Here is a 26108-nt window from a genome sequence, read left to right as displayed (position 1 = left end):
TATTGTCTTTTTCAACGTTTCTATATTCGTCGTGTCTTCCGTAAGCCTTGCGGATTAAGCCTTGTAGTCAGCTTTCTAAAAGAAGCCTCGCAAGCATATTGTTCATGTTTTTCAGTTTGCAGTAATGATTTCACGGTTTTATCAAAATGATAAAAAAGTTCATCTTCATCTCTTAAAAATGTCACGGAACCGTGCTCACCTAATTAATAATTTTAGTGTGTGTACATCAAACATGGAATTCCAAGCGTCATGCCTGCAACACCACATCCATTAGCAAACACTGCTAAACTAATTGCTCGCAGATTTCTTTGCCTTTGTCATAAAACTGCAAATCAAATTAATATGAAATTTCTCTGCCGACACCGTAAGACACGTGAGTGAACCAACGGCTCGAACAGCCGCAGGCCATCCACGAAAAAACTGGCACAGACGAACATCATCTTCTATTTGCTCACCTTTTACCCCTCCAGGAGGAACCACTTCAACACTACGTATAGCCGGAACTGAAAGATTCTCAAACATTCCAGCATTGAGAGCCGAAGGCTAAGCAAATATGTCCTCGTTTCATCGTGCTTTTGCCGGTGTCGCCTTGCTCTCGAAGGAAGCAAAACGACGGTGTCGTAGCACTGGTAGTGTGCAACCAGTTAGTCCTGTTGCACTAAGGGGATTCAGGTGGCCAAAAATCTAAAATTGACTTTATTCAATTTGAGATTTAGGTTCGGTAGTTGCAAGTAGACCACTTGGACCAGTAAACCCTAGAATATTAGTTTGCTAATCCCTATACTTATCGAGATATTGGCAGCAGAATGAGACCATTGGCAAGTTTTGGTAAAATGAATAAATTGTTCATCTTTGCATATCTTCGGCTAAAATAGAAAATGTTCAACTTTTAAAGTAGTTTCTTAAAGCTTACTTATAAACCTTTCGAATGACATATCAGACTTAGAAAAGTTGATTGTAAAACTAATAAATAATGCCACTTTAAAATAAACAAATTTTCCCCATACAAACCGTTCCATACAAAAAAAGGTTTCGCAAAGTTTCGCTTCGGGACTACTTCTATGTCTTTCTTAAGGATCCCTGGGAGACATTGAAATCAAATTTGGCTGCTACTAGCTGCTATTCGGCAATTCCAATCAAGTTGTCGGCGATAATTGAGGTATTGCTATATAAAATCATCCTATTGGCCATTTACTACCTCTGCGGAAACATTTGGTCGTCATGGCCGCATTTCTCGGTAGATCAATCATAATGCAGTCCAAATCTGGTCTTGGATCTCTTAGCGAAGCGGGCTTTTACGAATTGGAATACGTTTTGAAAGTAGGAACAGAAATCCTTAAACGCCTAAAAGTATGCAATGTCCTTATAATTTCATGCTGTTTGATACTGTCGTGTTAAAACAACTTATTCAACATGTTTTTCATATTTTTAAGGCATAAACCCTGCGAATAGGAGCAAGACATTATGAAATTGACGCGAAAATATTTTTGGCCACCTGTTTGTATGGAGCCGCCCCATAGTGTGTTGGTGAGCTGAGCATCAACCAGAACATTTCATACCGAATCAGACGGCCGAAAAAATAGTGAAATTACTGCTTTATCATATGGAGGGGCAAAGTAAGAGTGAAAGTTTTGGAAATAATCTACAAAATTGGTGAAATGGGCCGTTCCACGCCACATGCCCATTATTAAATCAATTTTCTGAGACACAGACAAACATACATATCACTTGGAACAAATTTAAGTAGAAAAAAAATTAAGCACTAGCATTAGCAATAGCATTAACAAGTCGCATGAATTCGTAGGGGGTGTACAGTCTCAGGCCTCCAAGCAGGCCTCCTTTCTGTGCACACAGATTTGGGGCTTATCACTGACTCTAAGGGTGCCATTATAGTTACGCGTGAGAGTGAGAGTGCGCATGTGCGAAGCCGCAAAAAAGAATATCAACAACAACAAATCCACGAAAATCCTTTGGACGCGCACTCCCACTCTCACTTTGAAGCGGCACTATGTCGGCGCCGTAAGACAAGCCTGACGCAATCCTACAATCGCCGAGAACTGTCCTGGCCACCTCTTTGCAACTGCTGAGGGATGGGAAAGGATAATTAGTTGGACACCTAAGAAAGACATAGGTGTTGTTAGTGCAAAGGTTAAGTCCAAAGGATATGTTTGATCAACGTTTAGACACCAAAACGATATACAGGAACAATAACTCACCAAATCATACGAATTCCAATACTCTTGAGACGGAATTGTTTACTTACACGGAAATCACGCGAAATTAAAAACGAACTCCAGCACTCCGAAGTAAATAAGACAAACACTTACAAAAATCGCGAATTATCCTTCACAACACTACGTGATCCACTAACTCGTCATTAGTCATTAGGGAAGTGTGTTGAATACCGACAGTCAATTTGCAAACTCTTTCCGAGGTAGAATTAGCGGAAGACGAACAAAGACAACGTTTGACAGTTTTGAAAACGCAGCCGCTCGCGCGCACAGCCTGCACCGATCAACTCTTTCATATTGCAATAAATAAAATACAACCCGCATAGAAAAATACAATTTGCCATACGTTCCAAACAATAATTTGCTTCTAACTGGGGAGGTAACTTTATCTCAAAAAGTTGTTTTTAAGTTGAGCAATATGAAATCAAAACTAAATACTATAATCAACAGTTTGCAGAAAACATATCAAGTAGTGACAATTTGTCATAGTGGCACGGCATTGTTGAATGATAAGAGAATAAAAACTAGTATCGAATGGTTGCAATGTAGGTTCATTATATATCTTATTGTTAGTTTTTATGTTTGAGCAGCACACTCACACCTATACATTTTACTATTCATAAATTTTATTCAACAATATGGTATACAGTAGTATGCATTGTATTTGTGAGCGGTATGGGTTTGCTTCATTTGTCGTCTAACTATTTACAAGAGCGTATTTCCCAAGCGCAACCGTTTGTGAATATTTACATAAATTTTCAATTTACATTTCGTTACTTCGCGACATATCCTGTTTACTGGGTGACGCGCTATTATTTTTCATTATTTGCATTGAAGTTTTTTTCAGCATGAAATTAGTGGAGGATAAATTGGTAAAATGTTGTTGATTATTTTTGTTGTTTGGTTTTTGATAATTTCTGGAGCTCGATTTGAATAGGTCGTATGTGCTTTTGTCGATTAAAAATTCGATCAGCTGGACTTACTTATTGTAGCGAAAACCGTTGAAATTGAACAAAGTTGATACATACAGTAGAATCCTCACAAAATAAGCTTTTCGTTCCATCATTAAAAGTCTCAAAAATATCTTCCATGTTGCTACAATAACTAAAATAAACTGATCGAATTTTATATCGACAAAAGCACATACGACCTATTTAAATCGAGCTCCAGATTTCATCATTTTTCCAAATTACTCGGATAAGCCATTTTCAAAAGGTATGCTACTTTTGCTCACCGCGCCGCAGGAGCAAAAAATCAACAAACTGAACTTTGTCACCATCGCCGCAACCAGCATCCTGCGGATTTTCTTCTGAACGGAACGTCCGGACCTGAGAAAACCCGAGAACTGCGGACAGCAATTCCAAGAGCAGTTCAGCATCGGACTGGAAGCAATATAATCTTGAAGGTAAGTAATTTAGTAACTTTTTCTTGTTCAGAATGTTTTAAATGAGTGAAGACCGCATGTTTTGTTGTTTTTAGGTTCCCAAAAACGGAGCTGAAAAGTTGATGAACCGAGGCAATCAAGCGGCGCAGGAGTGTCGCTTGAATGCAAAAGTAAACAGCCGGATGTGATGTACGTGGGTATGTAGACAGCTCGGATCTAGGCTCGGATGGAGACTCAAGGAACGAAGCTTTGGCGACAGTATGAGGTGCACCAAGGCGAAGCTACTCCGGCACCCGGTTCAGGTTACCTATTTGGATTATGCTGTTGAACGGGGAGTTGGAGCATACCTCAACTGCTACCGAATGTATTGAATTCCGTTTAGATTCAGTGGCTACAGCTGGAAGTGGCAATGTTAATATTACACTTGAATTTCTGTTATAAGTGATTTTTCAATAAGTTTATTTTCATTAATAGTCGGTTAGAAGCAGGGTTAGAAGTCATCCATGTAGAACGCCACGCTTGGAGGAGGGGGAGATCTTTGTGAAGGCGTGGCAAACAATGTGTTATGCATAGAAAATTTAATAACCCTTATAAAGGAAGGAGGGATGTTAGCTTATAAGATTTTCATTTTATCCAATATTTTACCTGTTATCAATATATAATCGGAAAATTTATTGTTTTTAGTTTTCATATCCCAAGTAATTTACTCTTTTATAGTTACTGTTTCCGCAAAAATCTTATTTCAGTCAAAATTGAAACGAATGTTCTGACATACATTACCATTTGCTGATAAAAAATGAATTATTTAATTGTTTGCGAAAACAGTGTCTATAAAACAGTAAATTACTTGAGTATTAAATATTTACATAGTTAAAACAGAATCTAACAATACAGTATACTGTTCATTTCAGTATATAGAACAATACATCAACCGTCTTTCTTATTGTTAAAATTTTCTGCCAAACTTATTGTTGAACAGCTTTGAAACACTTTGACTTACAATAATCGTTGCAAAAAATGGATAATATGTCGACACTATGACAAACAGTTTTGAGAAAATTTTGTTCGAGAAAAATGCTGATTTTTTATTGTAACCTAACTTAACCGCCTATTCGCCATATTGTGATTTGGCCCATTACAATATACCAAATGGGTTATTACAATATGCTCACACTACCACTTAGTGTGATGACGAATTACATGCGATATTGTTCGGGCATTGTAGCAAATTGTTGTGAACAATATGCGAGATAGTGTGCTTACAGTCTACAACTATGCGGGAAGGCTAATGCCAATGCTAATGCTAATCATTCTGTATTTCACAATGCACTCACCAACTGGCGGTAGTGAGCGAACGTCAAACAGAAGCGAAAGCGATACGAGCGAATTTTGAAATGCAGTTTCTTTGAACTATTCAATGAAAAGATGAACGAACGAGAAGAGAAGTGATTGGAGTGAGACGTCTGTTTGCCTGTGTTTTAATGCTTCTCTAGTCTGGCCATGCTAGGAAACCAGAAGAGAGCATCAGGCCTTGAAAGTTGTCCTTGGCCTAAAAGTTTTCGTTCCCCTTTTTTTTTTTTTTTTTTGCGGGTGAAGCAGATGAAAACTAGATTCGCTCTGTGTCTTATGACCCGAGTTGCCCATCTAGGAAGTGTGGTATCAACTGGCGACAACCTTATTGGAAGCTATGCATTTTTTATAAAGATGACTATGCAAACAATGCCGGCCATGAGCGTGAGGATGGAAAAAAAAGTTATGCTCTGTCTCGTTGGCAGGCTTATTTCGGGCATTTTTCGGGACAGCACATTCAGGCGAGCTTAAAATTCATGAAATTTGAATAATTTCTTCATGCTTTGGGCCACCAGGATACAGAGATGGGATTTTAATTGGCTATATGCATGTGGTCACGTTTATCCTGGGAAAACTTGGAGCCACGAATAGAGACGAGACAGGGACAAAAGGAGGTCTTAAGGAAGTTCAAGTTTATGGATATTTAGGACAATCAAAAGATATTAGATATTAGGCCACCAAGCAAAGGTAAAGAGGGGACAAGAGGTGAATTAAGCATGATTTTTTCGTGGTGGAAAATGTCCAATGGTGTAAATGGAATCAGTTTTCCAGAGACCATTTTAAACGAAATTTGGAAAACATGGTTTCTGGAAAATAAAAAACTGAAAAATCAAGAAATACTTGTTTTTCAAAATTTCATCCTCCATTCGTGTTTGTTTTTCATTCTCCCAAGAGAAATTTTACTATTTTGATAACAGTTAACATTGACAAGCATACTTAAAATAGAAATTCGACATTGATGAAGAAAATTTACATTTTTTCGAGAAAGATCCAAAAAGTGTCAATCCATGATAACTTTTTTAAATGTTTCAAAAGTACCTATGACACATTCCACGCGTTACGTTTTGCGAGAGAATCACACTTTTGCTTCCAAAAATTGTTTTGTTGTTAATTACATGCTAACTAGCATATCAAACGATCAGATTTGAATAAAAGATTCATTTTATGCTTTTTATTTGGGATTTGGATTTTTGTACTTCGAAAGAAATCAAGAAATGCAGCGTAACGGGACACCATCGTAAAAAATGACGAATTTCGACCAAACGGCAAGAAATTTGCTACTTTCTAGAAGCAGTTTTTGAAGTTTCAGGAACTATTCGAAGAATATAAGTAATTATCTTCATTTTGGTGCAAAAAGAATCAAAATCGGCAGCAAGAGCCCGGAAATATCGATCAATGAAGTTCAAAAACCGCGGTGTAGAAGTGCGTGGAATGTGTCCTATGTTTTAATAAATTGTGAAGCACTAATATATTGTTGATAAACGTTCAAAATTTCATTCGATTCGGTTTACTGATTTCGTATATATGACAGTTCAGAAATTTGCTGTCTAAAAACAAATGTTTTACGAGAACAGTTCTAGCTTCACGATAGATTAACCAATCGAGCCCAAATTTGTACCAATGATGCACATATAGTAGGTTGACAAACAGCCAAAATTTGAGAATTTTCGATGCACTCTTTGAAAAGTTACAGCATGTTGAACTTTTTTGTGAGAGAAAAAAAAGTTGCCTATCCCAAACATTTTGGCCACCCCCTGTATGTTACAATGATACAGTGACCCCACAATTTATGAATCGGCAAAAATGACCACAGTTTATGGATCACTCATTTGATCAACATGGTGATTCAAAAATAGTGTACGAAATTAAGGTGATTCATCGGTGTGGGGTCACTGTATATCTCTACATGTAACTCTCAAATGTTGTATTTTATACAAAACGTTGAAAAAATATCGCTTTTTGTACTCAACATTAGCGTGCTACTGGTGAAGGTGGTATTCATTCATTCTGTATTCTCTAAGCACTCCTTCAGGAATTCTTACAGTGATGTCTCCGAGAAGGTTTACAAAAGTACTTCAAATTATTCCAAAAGATTCTTGCAAAGGCTTCATCGAGTATATCTCAAAACATTTGTTCAGGGAACCCGCTAGGATTCTATTAATAATATTTCTTAGGATTCATATAAAAGAATTCTTTCTTAAGAAATTCCAGAAAAAATCACCACAAAAATTCTCCAATGATTTTTTTATAACCAGATATTCTTCCAAGAAATAACATCGGAATTTCGCCAGAGGAAGAGAAGTCCTTATAGAATTTCTTCAAACATTCCATGGGTTCTTTCAGCATATCCTCCAAATATTCCTTCAACGATTTTTCCACAGACGTCAAGGAATTCTCAATTATTCCCTCACATAAAGTTTTCACAGATTTCTCCAAGAATCTATCCTGGTATTTCAAGCATTCATTACTCATCTTGGCGTTTTTTGAAGATTTCTAAAGAATTTCTTCCAAGGATTCCTTTAGACATTCTTCCAGGGGATCCTTTTTTGTCGAAAAAAATCTTCAAAGATTCTTCAAGGAGTTTCTCAAAGGTTTTACTGAAAGATTCATCCTAGAATTCTTCCGGGAAATTTACAATGGACCCATTGGTTAATAGTTTTGAAAATCCTCCAAGAATAAACGAAAAAGTTCTTAGAGGAACTTCTGTGGAAACTCTGAAGGAATTCTTTCAAAAAAAAACCTTCTGGAATTCCTCCAACGAATTCTTAAATATCCATCTACTCCACGAGTTTCCCCAAGGATTCCTTCAGGATTTTTTGCAAGAATTCGTCTTGGAACTCTTCTAAAATTTTCTATAGCGAATTTTTAAAAGATTCCTTCAAATTTTTTTCGCATTTTTTTTTTTTAAATCATTGTAAGTTTTCATGAAACATCTCAGTCAAGAATTTCTCCAGCATTTATTAATGATTCCTTCAGAAATTCCTTCATAAAATCGTTTAAAATCAAATGAGAGCGTATAAGCCTGTGCACCGTTTTGTGCTGTCTTCGTCACTCATTCGGAAAATTTGATAATGGAGGATACAAAAAACGCCAAATTACCTGTGAGAGAGAGCAAGACAGCATTTAAGGGTGCACAGGTTAACATGCTTATAAAGTAAAGGAACAGATAGCGTATCTTATCACATCAAAAAAAAATTCTAAAGTTTCTCCAAGGACTCAATCAAAGACTATTTTGTTGCTTCCTTCAGGAATTATTTAAGAACGCCTAGAAGCATCTTTTAACTCATACCACAAGAAATTGTCCAAAGAATTTCAAAAAGAAATGCTGTAGATATTTCCAAAAATGAAAACCCAAATCAAATTCGAATATTATAGCCGATATATAACCAAAAGCGTTACTGAACCAAATTCCGAAGGGATTGCCGAAATAGTTGTCAAAAAAAAATATCCAAGAAAACCCCAATAATTATCTTGAAGGAATTTTCGGATAAAATTGCCGAAAAAACTCCGGCAAAAGTAATACTAAAGATTTTCACGGGGTAACTTACAGGAAATTCACCGAATGAATTTCTAAAGTTAACCCAACTAACAATCACTTATTTTACAAGCACCTCTACGACGAATTGATTCAGCATGATGCTGAATAACATATGGATAATTTTCAGGCACAACCTTTGTTCGGGTTTTGTTCACACAAATTTGGAGAAACTATAAAGCATAGTGTTGTGTACCAACTTAACTGTTTGTTGTTCAATCATTTTACAACTATATAGTAAAGCTGTTATTCAGCTTTAGCAAAAATGATTATAAACAAAAAAATGCAAAATTTTTCAATTTCCACGAGAGCTGATGATTGGAATTTAATGATGTGAACAAATATTGTGAAATAATAACTACACATAAATTTACACAAATCCATATTCGAACTCGAGACCCGTCGATTGCCAGCCGCATGCCTTCCTATCTGGGCCATCCTAGATATGATGAATTGCAGCGCTCAAATCAAAACATAAACTTCCCGTGGTTTAATAATGATCAGACATCGACTCCTATTCGACAGTGGTGAATAAGCACAACATTATGGTTAACGACTGAACAACAGATTAATTCAGCTGTTGTTCAGTAAAAAACACGTGTTTTTCATCATGTACTCTGAGTCGAAGTATGATGAAACGAAAGCGCTTGTTTGACTTGTGAAAAACACATTATACAGATACATGTCTTAATTTTTACATGAACTTAACAAGAAGCATTAAAAAGGGCAGCCTATTTATTGCCCCCATAAACAAATAGAAATGCTCCATAGAAAATCAAAAAGCGCTCCATAAAGAATGAGCATATGTTCCATGAAAATGTGAAATGTTACCCATAAACAATTTAAAACGCTCCATACTTTATAAAAAATGTACCAGTAAAACATAAAATTTTCTCATTAAAAGAAAAATTTTGCACCAATAAATAAAACTGAAATGCTCCATAATAAAATACAAATGCTCCATAGAAAAATGCAAATGTACGTAAAAAATTAAAATTTTGCCCATAGAAAATTGAATATTGCTCCATAGAAAAATTATATTGCACCATGAAAAATTGAAATTGCACCATAGAAAATAGATGAATTCTCCATAAGTATTAGAAAACTGCACCATAAAAAATATGAACTGCTCCATGAAAAATTAAAAATCCTCCATAGATAGCATATTCTAATAATTTAATTCGACAGGGCTGAATTGCTATACATTGCACTGCTTTAGTGGTGCAAATGTTTGAAGTTATGGAGAATTTTCATTTTTTATGGAGAAAATTGTATTTTATAAGGTGCCGTTTGATAATACTTATGGAGCAATTGTCTATTTTCTATGGTGCAATTTCAATTTTTTATGGTGCATTTGTATTTTATTATGGAGCATTTCAGTATTATTTATTGCTGCAAATTTTCACTTTTAATGAGAAAATTTTATGTTTTACCGGTACATTTTTTATAATGTATGGAACGTTTTCAATTATTTATGGGTAACATTGCACATTTTCATGGAACATATGTTCATTCTTTATGGAGCGCTTTTTGATTTTCTATGGAGCATTTGCAGTTTGTTATGGTTGCAATAACCTTTTGCCATTAAAAAGTCTTGTTAAACTATGTTGTAAAGGAATTACTGTGAGTCGAATAACAATCTTATTAAAAGCTTGAAAAGTGTTTTAAATTATCATTGTGAATACCAATACGAAAAGTTGAAAATTGGCTACTTTTTCAATTGAAATAGCATTTGTACAGTAATATGTACATCATAATTTTAGTTCAGCTATATGTACTATTATAAAGCAACTATTTCAGCATGCATGCTTGTTTGCGGCTGGCGATTGTTAGTTGGGAATGCCAAATGAATAACTCAATCAAATCCCGTAAGGATTTCCCGGGAGAAGTCTTCAGAAGAATGTAAAAGTTATTCTCAAAGAAATTACCATACGATTTTTCAAACGAATCGTCAAAAAAAACGGGAAGTTGTAGACGGAATTTCCGAAGAAATTTTCATAGAAAAAAATCTGAAGATGTTCGTTGAAGCATTGTCGAGAACTGATTAACCTTAGTAAAAAAACAGTTTCCAAAGGAATTGGCCAACAATTTCTCAAAAAAATTACCGCAGAAATGTTAAATGGATGGAACATCGGATTTCCTAAAAATCTTGATTTTTTTTACCTAAAAAATGCGAACTCAATTTTTGACACAATAGCTGAGAATGGCCAAAAATTTTTTTTAATAATGGATAATGAATAATGAATCCAAAGAAGAAAAAACTTAAGGAATTCCTCAGGCAATTTCCGAAGGGAATTATCAGAGTAATTGCCGAAGGGATTGCTACACTGATTTCCAAAGTAATTACTGAAAAAGATCCACAAGAAATTTAAAAAAAAATACTTCTGAAATTCAAATATAAAAATGTAAGAATTCTCACAAAAAATACTCCAAGAAACTCCATAGGAATTCTTTCGATGAATTCTTTAGGTATTCTTCTTAAGTTTCCATCAAAAATTTATAATCTCTATTTCAATGAGCATTTGTTCCAAATGAGGTACTCCAAGAACTCTTTCTTGGATATCTTCTACAATTCATTTAGGAATTACTTCAGGGACTTTTGGGAACTCCTCCAAGCGTTTTTGAAGGAATTTCTTCAGTTATGTGTGTTTCCATGAATTCCATAGTTTCTCAAAAATTTCAACAAACGATTCCTTTGAGGCTACACCACATGATTCCTTCAGCAATTTCCCAGAGGAATCCTTCAGGAATTCCTTTTTCGATTCTTTTAGAATTTTCTTTAAGAGTTTTTTGGCCTCTATCGGGTTTTCTTGAAGTCCAAGGATTTCTTACGAATTTGTTCAAGCATTTCTTTAGATATACCTGCAGAGATTCCTTCAAAAAATCCTCCAATAATTGCTGTAGGAAATGCATAGAGAATCCTTGAGCATTTTTTTTAAGTTGTGACGTCTTTTTTTTTTTTTTTCTTCTTCTAAACCATAGGGGGATAAATCTGCTCATCAGACACCCTAACAGGAAGGTTAGGGTAGTGTGGGGATGAGGCCGTCTTCTACAATGCCGGTAGAAGCCAGGACTACTCTCTCCTCGACCCACTAAAACACATTCCTATGGTCGCCAAACCCTACGTCTCTCCGGAACCACCAAGAAGGTATTGCTTCAGAGAGGGACTAGTGCATATCGCACCCTCAAGGTTAGCTGCCGTAGCCTAGCAGCAACGAACATCGATGACTCGCTCTGGAGAGTCCATCACGATAGCATGCTGGCGCTTAGCCAGTTTCCCGAGTGGTCCTCGCCACTCCCTTTGTCCTCGGAAGGCGGGCAGGGTCAACCCCGCCCGCGCCCTACTGCTGAGCGGACATCAAGAACTGATGCCCACGTGCAACCCGATCTGACCTGCCCGTAAGGAAGGGTATCACTACCCTTCAGGCCCTATCAGATGCACCCGTAGGTTGCAGACAGCAGGGTCTCACCTACCCCGACCCTTGCCGGGGACCCCTTTCCAACCGCGGGTTCAAATCCAACCCAGTAGACCGACGCCACGACAGCACCGCTACCGGGACTTCCTCTCCGCGGCCACTTAATCGCTGTAAGGGTCGATCTCGACCGCAGGGCACCGGTATGACCTACGAAGCCGACTTCGAACCCCTGGACCACCTCTTGTACTGCATCTGGACTAGCCATTCTCCGAGTCCACGCGCCACCTCCTCTGTAGCTCCCAGACGATATGGGTGATAGCCGTTGAAACGGCATTCCAGCTAATCTCATCCCTACACATTCTCTGGACCAAGTTGTCCGGAGTTGTGTCCTCCCCGCATGTGGCAAGCATGCGGTCACGCATTGTGCGAAAACGCGGGCACACGAACAAAACGTGTTCCGCCGTTTCCTCTAAACCATTGCACACTGGGCATTCGGGAGAATCCGCATGCCCGAAACGGTGTAGATACTGTCGGAAGCAACCATGACCTGTAAGGACCTGTGTCAGGTGGAATGAAACTTCCCCATGGCGCCTATTAACACCTATGTGCCTGTGCCTCATTTTGCACCCTATTTCAAAACTTTAAAAATCTGATTCTCAGCCGTTTCTCAACGAAAATTTGTGAAATTTTGACAGTTGATCACAAAATCCTTCTAGTTTATGAAACCGGTATCATGGTTCCGATTTTTTCCGTTGTTCCGGATTTATGGCCGTGGGTACTGGGGTAACCTCCTTATCAGATAGAGGTGCAACCTATAATTCGCCTTCGAAAACTAGCTTGCGGCATTCCAAACTTCATGATTTTGCAAAACAAGAGTATTGGAGCATATTTCTAGAGATGCTGCATACACTGGCCACTTCTCCAGATGTTCCGGAAACCTGGTGCCCTCAGGGAAGTGGCCACTTTCTGACCGGTTCTGAAACCCAGCTTGCGACATATCAAACTTCATGATTTTGCAAAACAAGACTATTTGTACATGTTTTGAGAGATTTCGGATACACTGGCCACATCTCCGGATGTTCCGGAAACCTGGTGCCCCAGGGAAGTGGCCACTTTCTGACCGGCTCTGAAACCTAGCTAGCGACATATCAAACTTCATGATTTTGCAAAACAAGACTATTGGTACATGCTTTGAGAGATTTCGGATACACTGGTCACATCTCCGGATGTTCCGGAAACCTGGTGTCCTCAGGGAAGTGGCCACTTTTTGACCGGTTCTGAAACCTAGCTTGCGACATATCAAACTTCATGATTTTGCAAAACAAGACAATTGGTACATGTTTTGAGAGATTTCGGATACACTGGTCACTTCTCCGGATGTTCCGGAAACCTGGTGCCCCCAGGGAAGTGGTCACTTTCTGACCAAATAGTTCTGAACCCTAGCTTGCGACATATCAAACTTCATGATTTTGCAAAACAAGACTATTGGTACATGTTTTGAGAGATTTCAGATACACTGGCCACATCTCCGGTTGTTCCGTAATCCTGGTGCCTCCAGGGAAGTGGCCACTTTCTGACCGGTTCTGAAACCTCGCTTGCGACATATCAAACTTCATGATTTTGCAAAACAAGACAATTAGTATATGTTTTGAGAGATTTCGGATACACTGGCCACATCTCCGGATGTTCCGGATACCTGGTGCCCCCAGGGAAGTGGCCACTTTCTGACCGGTTCTGAAACCTAGCTTGCGACATATCAAACTTCATGATTTTGCGAAACAAGAGAGACCATGTTTCTAGAGATTTCTGATGCACCGGCCGTTTCTCCGGTTGTTCCGGAAAGCTGGTACCCCATGGAGTTTTTAGATAGTTTTCTCTTTTATTATAATGCCTTTCGCATACTGGACGATTACAATAGAGGCAACTGATCATTGTTTTCACGTCACGGTGTCGTGAACAGTACCAACATCTTCTGATTTTTCGATATGTATTTCAGTTCCCGAATATCTGGCTGTTCGTTCATACAATCCGGACATGCGTACAATTTAACATTTCGATAATATGATGAACAAACAGCCGACTTACATAATGGACACTCCTTTAGATCGATAAATCACACCTTGTGTTTTTTTCTACATTATTATATAGAATGCTGTCATGTAGTCTCTTCCTAACGTGATTTACGGCAAACTCCTTCGAAAGCCAAGCTTGAAAGCGCAAAAAGGAATGTGATGTAGGAATTATGAGTGCAGATATCGAGGATGTTAAAAAATATTGCCGTGAATATCTGTCTGTCCGCCGTTTACATGTATTGCTTCCAGGAATAAGATCTAATGAATCTTCACCTGCTTTTAGTGAATTGTACATCCTTACCACTTTTGGTTTTTCCTGCAAATAATTTAAAATTTATTGCTGTTAAGGGTTTTGGTGCCACAATAAACAAAAAGCAAGTCACAAAATATGTTTGAAAATATAGAATCAGATCTTTTGTGGCTCACAGAAAAAAAAATACATATATAAGCTATTAGACGAAATTGTAACAAAGTCAACTCTCTACAACTCGATAGTTGAGAAATCAGTATGTTTAAAATGCCAAACAAATTTTATTTACTGGCTGATTTTTCTAGGTGATTGCGGGTTGCCAAGATGTGCATATACTCTCTGGAACAGTCGATAAGATACAACGAGAATAAGGTACTAAGAAGTAAACACGTACATACGTGACAACTGTATTTTCACCTAAAGGGGTGTCCATAAATCACGTGGTAATTTTTTGGGAGATTCCGAATACCCCCCCCCCCCCCCCCCTCCGCGTGGTTTTTCGTTCATACAAAAAAAATTAAATTTATATGGACCGTGGTCTTTACCCGAACCCCGCCCCCCCCCCACCATGACCACGTGGTTTATGGATGGCCCCTACGGGATTTGACAGGGTCTCCAATTAGTCTAGTGGTAAAGGTCAATACGGAGACAGCGAGTTCGATTCCCGTACAGGTCGGGTAAATTTTCTCAACTCCCTGGGCCAAGTGTATCCTTGTGCTTGCCTCACAATACACAAATTTATGCAATGGCAGGCAAAGAAAGTTGAAGAGAGAGACCAAGTTCCAGTGGGAACGTAGAGGCATGAAGAAGAAGAAGAAGTTTTTGACATGGTCCAACATCTGACATGGTCCAATACTCTTGTTTCGCAAAATCATGAAGTTTGATATGTTGCAAGCTTGGTTTCAGAACCGGTCAGAAAGTGGCCACTTCCCTGGGGGCACCAGGATTCCGGAACATCCGGAGACGTGGCCAGTGTATGTAAAATCTCTAAAAACATGGTCCAATACTCTTGTTTTGCAAAATCATGAAGTTTGATATGTCGCAAGCTAGGGTTCAGAACTGGTCAGAAAGTGGCCACTTCCCTTGGGGCACCAGGATTCCGGAACATCCGGAGACGTGGCCAGTGTATGCAGCATCTCTAGAAATATGCTCCAATACTCTTGTTTTGCAAAATCATGAAGTTTGGAATGCCGCAAGCTAGTTTTCGAAGGCGAATTATAGGTTTCACCTCTATCTGATAAGGAGGTTACCCCAGTACCCACGGCCATAAATCCGGAACAACGAAAAAAAATCGGAACCATGATACCGGTTCCATAAACTAGAAGGATTTTGTGATCAACTGTCAAAATTTCACAAATTTTCGTTGAGAAACGGTTGAGAATCAGATTTTTAAAGTTTTGAAATAGGGTGCAAAATGAGGCACAGGCACATAGGTGTTAATCCAACTATCTACCCTCGGTATCAACCTATGGGTCCACCTTCCTTTGGTGGAACTGTCCCACGCGCGCTGCCATTTGACCATAGAGGCCATCCTGACAGGCTTGCGTATGCCTCTTGTGCCGCGCATTTCGAAGCACTCCATATCCTCACTGATAAGAATGCTGATGGGCACCATACCAGTAATGACACAGAGAGCGTCGTGTGACACGGTACGGTACGCGCTTGCAACCCTCAGACACATAAGCCTGTAAGTACTTTCCAGCTTCCGTCGGTAGCATTCAGTACTTAGCGCGGTACCCCACGCCGGGCCGCCATACCTAAGTATGGACGTAGCAACACTAGCCAGAAGCTTGCGCTTACTGGCGTACACCGCTGAGCTATTGGACATCATCCGGGACAGTGCCGCAATAGCTGTGGAGGCTCTTTTACAGGCATAATCGACGTGGCTACCGAAGGTAAGCTTATCGTCGATCATCACGCCCAAGTGCTTGACAGAGCGCTTCGACAGGATAGTGCACTCTCCTATACTGATCTCCGTCTGCTGCGCCGACTGCATGATGTTAACAACCGGCACCTCTGTCTTGTGGTGAGCCAGCTCCAGTTTTCTGGACCGCATCCACGCCTCCACAACCTTGATCGAGTGGTCGGTAGTCAACTTCACCTCCTCGATCGTTTCACCGTAGACTTCGAGCGTAATATCGTCGGCAAATCCAACGATCACCACTCCCACTGGGTACTCTAACCTCAACACCTCGTCGTACATGACATTCCATAACACCGGACCCAGGATGGAACCTTGCGGGACTCCTGAGGTTATGTGAAAGCACTTCCGACCCACCTCCGTGTCGTAAACTAGTACGCGATTCTGGAAGTAGCTTCCGAGAGTCTTGTACAAGTACTCCGGTATCCCCAGACGCAGGAGCGCATCGGCAATAGCAGCCCAACTGGCGCTATTAAATGCATTCCTTACATCCAGAGTCACTACCCCGCAGAAGCGAATTCCCCTCCTCTTAGGCTCGAGTGCTTTCTCGGCGGTTTTTGTAACCGACAAGATAGCGTCTACGGTGGACCTCCCCTTCCGGAAGCCATACTGGTTGCTCGAGAGACCATTTACGCCCTCAGTGAACTTCAACATTCTATTGAGGATGATCTTTTCGAGCACCTTCCCCGCCGTGTCAATCAAGCATATTGGTCTATATGCCGACGGGTCTCCGGGTGGTTTCCCCGCCTTTGGCAATAGTACCAGGCTCTGCCTCTTCCAAGCTTCTGGGAAAACTCCCTCGTCCAGGCATTTCTGCATAGCAGACCTGAACATCTCGGGAGCTTCTGCAATAGCTACTTTTAAGGCCAGGTTCGGAACTCCGTCCGGACCTGGGGCCTTACCTACGCTAAGGGACTTAGCTATCCCCGCAAGTTCCACATCGGTGACCCTTTCCTCATCGCCAGCCCCAGTCCCCGGCTGTCCTACGAAAGGAGGCCAAGGACTAGGATCATGACGCGGAAAAAGTCCTCCAAAGATCCCCTCCAACATCTCTGGAGATTGCTCTGTAGGAGCCATCACACCTCTCGTCTTGGCCATAACGATCCTGTAGGCATCACCCCACGGGTTCGTATTGGCACTCTGACAGAGACCCTCAAAGCAGGCCTTTTTGCTTGCTCTTATCTCGGTCTTGAGCGCGGCTTTTGCAGCGGCGAACACCACCCGCCGTTCGTTTCGCTCTTCCTCTGATCGTGCTCGCTGCATCCGCCGCCTAGCCCGTAGGCAGGCGCGGCGCAGGTCCGCAATCGCGTCGGTCCACCAGTAAGCCGGTGGCCTCCCATTTCTAGGGTGGACTCACCTAGGCATGGTCGCATCACACGCACGTGAGAACACCGCTACCAGCTCGTCGCCGTCTAAACCGGGTAAGTTTCGCTCACGGCGGAGCGCTTCCCTAAATACCTCTTCGTCGAAGTATGATGTCTTCCACCTACGAGGGCTTGGCCTTGGCCTAGCCGCCTCTTCTTCTATCCGCTGTCTGCTGTTGTTGTAGTCGATACTGTAGCGAACCGCCAGGTGGTCGCTGTGAGTGTAGCCATCATCTACTCTCCAGTTCGGACTACTTGTTAGGCCAGGACTACAAAAGGTCACGTCAATAATTGACTCCGCTCCATTTCGACTATAGGTACTCTTGGTACCGACGTTAGCCAAGTCGACATCTAAGATGGCCAGTGTTTCTAGCAGGATCTGACCCCGCTGGTTCGTGAAACGGCTTCCCCATTCCACAGCCCAGGCATTAAAGTCACCCGCTATTACCACCGGCCTTCGCCCTGTTAGCACAGTCGTTAAGCGGTCCAGCATTTGCGTGAACCGCTCGATCGGCCACCGCGGAGGCGCATAACAGCTACAGAAGAAGACCCCGTTTACTTTGGCGACCACGAAGCCCTCATAGGTAGTAGACACCAACTCCTGCACGGGGTATTTACCCGTCGTCCATATCGCCGCCATTTTCCTGGTCCCATCCGAGGCCCAGTTGCCGTTGCCGGCGGGTACTCGGTATGGGTCCGAAATGATGGCGGTATCCGTCTCCCACTCAGAAACCGCCTGACAAAGCAGTTGCTGAGCCGCATCACAGTGGTTCAGGTTCAGCTGCGTTACCTGCACTGTGATTTGTTGCTCACTGCAGCTTTCTTAAAGGCCGGGCACCCTGGACCACCCATCGCATGTCTGTTTTTCGAGGTTTTCCCGGTACAGATCATGCATATGGGCGGACTCGTGCAGCTTTGGGCCTTATGACCTTCAGCGCCGCATCGCCTACACAGTTTGCGCCTGGTGGGGCCTTTGCAGTCCCACGACTTGTGTCCTGGTTCCAGACACCTGAAGCAAACCTCAGGTGGCTCGTGGAATGTCAGGTGACATACACACCAGCCCACCTTAATACTCCCTACTTTAACGGACTTTTTAACATCCGCCACAGGTAGCTGAACCAAAGCTATCTGTGTCCCTGCTGGCCCTCTCCGTAGCTTAACGGCTGCGGCGGCCACCTGCACATCGCACTGTTGCCGCAGTGCCGTGACGAGCTCTTCCACTTCGGTGATCTCGTCAATGTCTTTGACCTTCAGAGTCACCTCATGTGTCAGAGCCCTCACCTGCACACCTTCGCCAAGGACCTCTTCTGCCAGCCTTTTGTAGGCGGCGCCCTTGTGCTCCTTCTGGCGCTTCAGCTCCAGGATCATCTCGCCCGTACGAGTACGTCTAATACTGCGTACGTCGGCTCCAAGACCCTCAAGCTTGGCGTCGCTTCGCATCGTCTTCAAGACGTCCGAGTACTTGGACTGTTCCGTCTTGATGACGATAGCGTCGCCTTTCTCACGCCTGGCTCCTGCCTTCCTACGCCTTGGTTTGGCGTCCTGTACTTCTACCTGCGGATTTACCTTCTTCTTCTTCTTCCGCTCTACCTTTGTCCAAGGAGGGTCTCTCTCTCTTCTCTCTTCTTGGCGTAACGTCCTCATTGGGACAAAGCCTGCTTCTCAGCTTAGTGTTCTATGAGCACTTCCACAGTTATTAACTGAGAGCTTCCTCTGCCAATGACCATTTTGCATGCGTATATCGTGTGGCAGGCACGAAGATACTCTATGCCCAAGGAAGTCAAGGAAATTTCCTTTACGAAAAGATCCTGGACCGACCGGGAATCGAACCCGTTACCCTCAGCATGGTCATGCTGAATACCCGTGCGTTTACCGCCTCGGCTATATGGGTCTTCTCCTTGGATCGCCCTGCTCTGTGGCTGCTGAGGGCCCACCATTGGTCGCAACCCCTTGTTCCCATCATTCCGGGACGGGCCAGCCTTTTCAGGCCCACCCTTCCCAGCTTTCCGGGAACCCTGGCTGGGGTCCGACTTTCCAGCGTTACCACCGGCTTTCGGGGTTATTATACGCCTGGCCTTGCGGGCGCCGCCAGACAGCTCCTCACCTGACGGCTGCCTCGCCCGCTTCTGCGAATGCTTGTCACGTTTGTCACGAGCATTCGCTTCCACACTCCTCGGACTACCTGCGAAGGAGAAGGCCTCTGTTTGTGTAAACTTCGACACATTCTCCTTTGCTGGTTCCGCCGCTGTAGCAGCCAGCAACGCCACCGCGTGCTCCTGCTTGGCCTCATCGACAGACACTCTAAGTCTAAGCAAGGCCGTTTTCAGGTCCTTGCTTATATTCGACTTAGTTGTCGCAAAGTCGATGATTTTGCCAAGCTGGTGCTCAGCAACCTCTAATGCGGGCCGTCCTTTACCAACTACTTGGCTGATGGCCCTCAGCAGCCACGCTCCGTCCATGAGCTCCACCGGCTGGCTTGCCGTGGAGTGGACAGGAGCTCCCACGCTTGAGCTACGTAAGCTACCAGCACCTGACTCCTCGCTTCTCCTTGTCGGAGACCTCATCAACCCACTTCTTGCGAAGGGGTTGATCGCACCACTACTTCCACCTAAGTTATTTGATTTTAAATTTTTGCTCATACTTGTTCCCACGAGTTGCACGAGAAATAATGTCCACCACGCCAGAGCTCTGCATTAACGCGGTAAGGGACAGCATACTGTGGGGGGTGCCCAGGTACCCCACAGGCTCCGTTAAAGATCGAGCATCTTTTTCACCCCCTCGATCACTCATTCCTCGGCACGGGTCGCTTGACACCTTGAATTGGGGTTAGTAGTCCTATTCTTAGCCGGCAACTACGCGGCTGACTCGCAAGCGGGGGGGTGCGTCAGGCCCCAGGACATCCGTCCCTGCTGCCCCAAAAGTTGTGACGTCTGTCTTATTGACAGTGTACCACATACAACCGACTACCCTATTATATGTAAACCTTGTTACGTATGTATCTTGACTTCCCGGATAAAAACTAACCATAGGGTATTTGGTGAAAACCATTCCTGTACCATACAGTGTACCAGCTACAATATAGTGTATTGTAATGCAATGGTTCGCTAAAAGCTTTGCACATTGGTAGCTACTATACATTTACATCCGATCTTTATGTAACAATATATTGTACTGTTTTTCTTACGTTTGAACCATTCTCTAGTCGGAATTCGCTCGTTGAGCCACAACCTTCACCCAATCAACGAATTCGATTCGTTAGTTGGGTGAAGTGACAGCAGCACAAGGGACGTGCGCATTGTTTTTTTTATCATGTTTAGGTTGGAAGTAAAAAGTAAAATTTTATAAATTTTTCAATTATTTACACATTTAGAGCCAAACTGATACGTTATGAAAGATACATATATGACCAATACGAGAATTAATTATCTTCATCCATTTTAGTCGGTGAAGTGAAAATACAGATGATTATGAAACCACCTGGTCCAAAGTGCAAGTACAAAACGCTTTCAATGATCGACAAAATAAAGATTGTCGATGTTTTGCATTTGTTTCGAGGTAATCATACATATTGTTTTTTTTTTTAAGAAAAATGAATGAGAAATTCTTCTCGATTATCAGTAATGTTTAAGAAACCAAAAAACTCATTTGGTCGCCCCTCGGAATTACACATTGGTTGTCATTTTCAGTTTGACATTGAATTATGACATCCAGGTGCTTTTTAGTTGGCTGACAGCTCAACTAACGGAGACCCAACCAAAAAGTCACCCAACTATTAAATCCCCAACCATCGGGTCCCGACTGTATTCCGAAACCATCTTTTTCCGTGCATTTTTAATTATTTATTCAGTTTTTGATTTTTTTCCGTGCTTTGTTTTGTTGATGTTCGTGACATTTTTGTTGCAAAGGAAATGAAAGAGAAAAAAGTGAATAAGTTGAAACATCTATTGAAAGTCAATAAAATGTTTAAATAAAGTGGTAACCCAGGTGTCCTAAGGACTGCATATCCAAGATATATGGTGGGCTAGGTCAACCCGGAAAGACGCAGGCCAGATTACCGTAAATCAGTGGATGAGTTCAACACTATTTTTTCTCTTCTTCTCTCATGTGAAATTGCCTTGTACAACAACCGAATTAAATGCGACTTATCTTTGACATTTTTAACATAAGAACAGGACTGGACACCGAAACGACTTCTGATATAAGTTCGTCTTTGCTTTTTAACCTAACTTATAGTTGAATCGAACTTGACAGTTTTCTCATGAGTTGTTATGTACATATTTCATAGTTCAGTCAAACTGGAGCCTCTATTTTGCAATAACGGTTAAGCACGCTGTAATGATACTTATGTACCTCGTCACCCACTTCATGCAACTGCATTAGTGGTCTAATAACACTTAGCGCGCTAGGCATAGTTCCATCATGCCGCTCAAAGTGTTGCCACAAATAATGCTTAGTTTGCAAAACCCAGTTATCTGGCTGGTGGGACATGGGAGCCTAAGCTTCAGCTTCCAAGCGATGATTGAAAACTGAGTATCCTCCGAATCCCGTTTATGATTGCGACCTATGATAATCTGCTTTATGTGCTGCAGATGCTTCGCACGGAATGACCATGATGAAACAGTTCTCCAGTGAAGCACGCATGCCGAAATATGATCTTAATCAATCATATTATCCTTCTCTTCTCTTCAGTAGTATATGCTGCAATAATGTCCCATCGCAACAGCTTGCTGCTTACTGCAGTCCCACGCACGACTCGTCGTCGACGTCGGAAACTAATAACCCTATGGAAACATTCCGAAACGATTAGTTTCCCCCGTTTCAGGGAATATACCTAGTCAAACAGCGACGATACTCAACCTGATGTCGATGCGCCAAAGCTGAACACATGGTTCCTCTAAATGGCGTTGTCGATGACGACGACTACGACGACAACGTGCTGTTCCTTTCGCATCAACGGGGTCTGGTAGTGAAAGTAGCTAACCGTGCTCAGCCAAGCAAACCCCGTCGCCGTCGTAGTCGTTCTTATCAGGTCCCACCGGGGGTACACGACGAGCTGATGACCCAATTACCATTATGTAGCGAATCCGGATACCTAGAAGCAAGAGCGAAATGGCACCCGGTGTGCGATGTGTGTTCCTCCACCGGAACCGAGTAGAAACTGCTGACTGTTGCGCTACGATCGGGTGGTAGGAGGTATACACACTTGTTTGGGGAATTAATTTTCGAAACGTACCGTTTAGGAGATCGTTAATTTTGAATGACACTCTCCGGACGTGCTCATGGTGCTGCTGCTGCTGCTGCCATCAGAACGTGGAAAGTGAAATTCGGCTCCCTCCACCCCATCGCAGCATCAGTTAATGGCGTGGCGCATTACACTCTAAAGCTGAAACGAGCGAAACTTGGCACATTCTTATGTAACCCCAGTTCACTTTTATTCCAGCTCGTAACTGTTTCGGCTTAGTGAATGCTCATTTTTTCTACCGGCACCTACTCGAGCGCAGGATCGAAAGAGCAGGTACCCAGAACATGGCCCTTACCTGTGCTAAAGTGAATGGAACCCTTTACAGAGTCAAGCCAAGGCACAAGGCAGACAACGGAAATGGATTCTTCATTCAGTGTTTGACTTCCGCGATGGAAACAATTCACACAGGAAGAGAACTGCTCCAGGAGCAAAAAGAGTGCTGTCGGTGTCTGTTACAGCACAGATAAACGGTGTGATTTTGAAGGAAACCGGAAAATTTTAAGATTTTAAGGCTGCAAAGCTTCTTCTGTTGGCAGGAGATACATAGTTTTGGTGATCATTTAGCTCTTTCTGCGAAAGATTTGAATACTAACAAACATTTATTTGCACTACATCACATTAACCCTCTAATACCCAATCCCGCCTTTAGACGGGGTATACTTTGAGCATTTTTGTAATTTTTGTTTCGTTCAAAATTATTTTTTTTATATTTTTGGCTGATATTTAGGACTGTAAATCTCAAAATGGTTTTTGGTGTATTTTAAAGCGTATTTATATTTTTTTTAAATCATTGAAAAATTTATGTTTTAGTCACCTTTTAGAAGTCATTGTTTATTTTGTATTGAATCGCTACAATTAAGGACATAGTTGCAGGGGTTACAAAATGGCAGCGAGTATGGCCGCCACTCTCTCCCTTATACCTCCCTCCCCTCACCATAGTCATCGAGAAGCGCGGAAGTTAGCGAACAATTTCTCAAAATTATACTTGCTTACCTTCTCAAATTGCACTCAGGTTGCTACTTGTGGTAGACAACTATATTTTTCATCCGTCAGGAAGTACTGCTTTGCAATTTTCACAATATTTTTATAATTTCGTGCCAAAATGTAGCACACACTGCACTTTTTTTTCTTCGACAAGCGCGTCACCCTTATTTTCAAATCACTTTTTAACAGTCTTCTACACAACACAGCACTGTAATAAGTTGATCGATTACGTGAAATTGTCCGCACTTCCGCCTGACCTACCGTTTATCGCGAAAAACTTACGCGTTTTCCACTTTCGTGGCCGAAAACCCGGATCAATTTACATCGCGGTTCGCTAAAACGGAAAAGCGTACCGTTAAACTGAGTGGTATTGTTCAACGTACGGTGAAATTGATAAAACCGCAGTTCATGTTTATCACGAAACAAGGCTGTTATTTTGTTAATCTTTTTAACTTTTTTAAATATCATACTTCCAATGTGATTTCAATAGATAACAGAACAATCGTTCGCTGTTTATGAGTTGAAATTACATCAATTAATGTCACCCCATAACACGGTAGTTTTCTACGGTCAGAGAGAAAAAGTACGAGAGAAGAGAGGAGAGAGTTGTCAACAAAAACGTAAATAAAGTGATGCACAATGGGATAATTGGTTAAAATATTGGGCAAAGTAAGGATTTAAATAAATTTAAAAATATTTTATAAGAACAAATTGTGTTGGTGGGCATATGCAATAAATCATATGTGTGCCAAAATTCAAAGGTACAACTGCTATTTTAATATTGCTCATTTTGGAACGTTTTTGTTAGTTTATTTGACCAAGTCACACTACACTGTGCGCCGTCTGATTTGTTTGTTTTGAGTGGGTGGTTGAGAGGGTTATTAGAGCGGGAGCCAAGCTTATTATTATGATCTCGAGCAACCTTCACCTTAACATATTTTAAATTTTTCCCAAATCATTCTATCCTTGTTTGATAGTTTAAGGGAATCGAATACACTCTAAAATTATTTTCCTTAAAATTACACGGAAAATAAAATTTTCTGTGGAAAAAAATTAAAATAGTTATATTTCAACAATAATCATAAAATCTCAAAATGTTTTCATCTCAAAAAATCCGTTTCCCAAATTGGCTTCCAGGAAAAATAAAAAAGTGTGGGGATGTTCAAAAATAGAAATTAGAAAAATCAAAAACTGAATTTCACGAAATCGAGAATTAAAAAGAATCATCTTCTAAAACATGTTTAAATCGATTTTAGATGACGAAAAATGATATTTAGATTAAAATCAAAAATTTGGGTATTAGAGGGTTAAAGATAACACATAATCAACAGTAGTACGCCACAATATTCGACTATTTGCATAACAGAGAAAAAAAATAAGCTCATGAAAAGGTATGAAAAATCTCTACTAGCTTTTTACCGAAGGCAACACAGCCTCCGTTTTTTTTCCGCTATGGAACGCTCCATGAATATAAAGCCATTATTTTAATGATATTGGATTCTGGTGGCTTTTGCTGTACGTGTACGCCATTTGTTACTGGTGGTTTTTGTTCAGTTCTAGTTTTTTTTTCGCTCCTAACACGTGCAAACTGACCAAGCGGTAAATATTCTAGCTGAGCTCGACGGAGGGTGAAGCGTAACGAGCGCCGTCGATGGCTCCAGTTCTGACTTTTGCTCTTTGCTTGTGAATGTAAAGCGGTTGCAAATGTTATAAATTTGGTTTGGTGGAACAAAAAAATACAGCTAATTCATTGGAATGGAGACCCATTTTCCACTTATCGGGCAAATTTTATGTGACAATGGCTTCGTGATTCAATTCTGCTTGATTTCGAGTAGCACGGTTGCCAGAATAGACTATGTATGTAAAATATCTTTCACTATGAGTAGGGCCACTCCAAGAAAACACCAACGAAAATATTGTTGAAAACATCCCCTGCCCCCAAGAAAATCAAGAAGCCAACGAATTCTGTGACAAAAATTATTTATCTAGGAATATTAAATATGGAAAACTTAAAAATCCGTAATCTTACTATCTTATGAATCCAGTACGTCAAAAGGGAAAAATAATAGAAATTCGGAATGCAAGGAATATACCTAGGGATCTAGAATCCCAAAAATTAATAAACCTAGAGAATCTGAAACCCAAAAACGCAAAGATCAAAAAACACTGAAATCCATTATACAGAAGTCGAGGAACCCAGAAATAAAAGAAACTACAAAATTAGAAATTTGGGTCGCGTAAAAACAGGAAAGCCTGAAACTCGAGCAAATGATTCCCAATTGATGATAACCAGATGATAACAAATTTAGTTAGCGATAATGTTGGTCTATCGTAATAACATAAAAATACTAAATGATAA

General features: G+C 41.2%; 1 protein-coding gene and 1 long non-coding RNA gene across 3 annotated transcripts in view; both read left to right on the top strand.

The window, feature by feature from the left end:
* Positions 1-26108, top strand: part of LOC109427548 (frequenin-2) — a 469415-nt gene that overhangs the window by 315508 nt on the left and 127799 nt on the right. The gene's annotated exons all lie outside the window — the stretch shown is intronic.
* Positions 3089-4289, top strand: LOC134284995 (uncharacterized). Of its 2 annotated transcripts, XR_009996057.1 has the most exons (3): positions 3089-3103; positions 3434-3636; positions 3711-4289. It is a non-coding gene; the product is annotated as an uncharacterized LOC134284995 (long non-coding RNA). The 2 variants fall into 2 exon arrangements; XR_009996058.1 differs by lacking the exon at positions 3089-3103 and having other exon boundaries at positions 3408-3636.

This window comes from Aedes albopictus, chromosome 1 (genome assembly GCF_035046485.1).
Source record: "Aedes albopictus strain Foshan chromosome 1, AalbF5, whole genome shotgun sequence".
Taxonomy (NCBI): Eukaryota; Metazoa; Arthropoda; class Insecta; order Diptera; family Culicidae; genus Aedes; species Aedes albopictus.
Note: the sequence above shows the minus strand (reverse complement) of the source record. Positions and strands in the feature narration are given on the sequence as shown.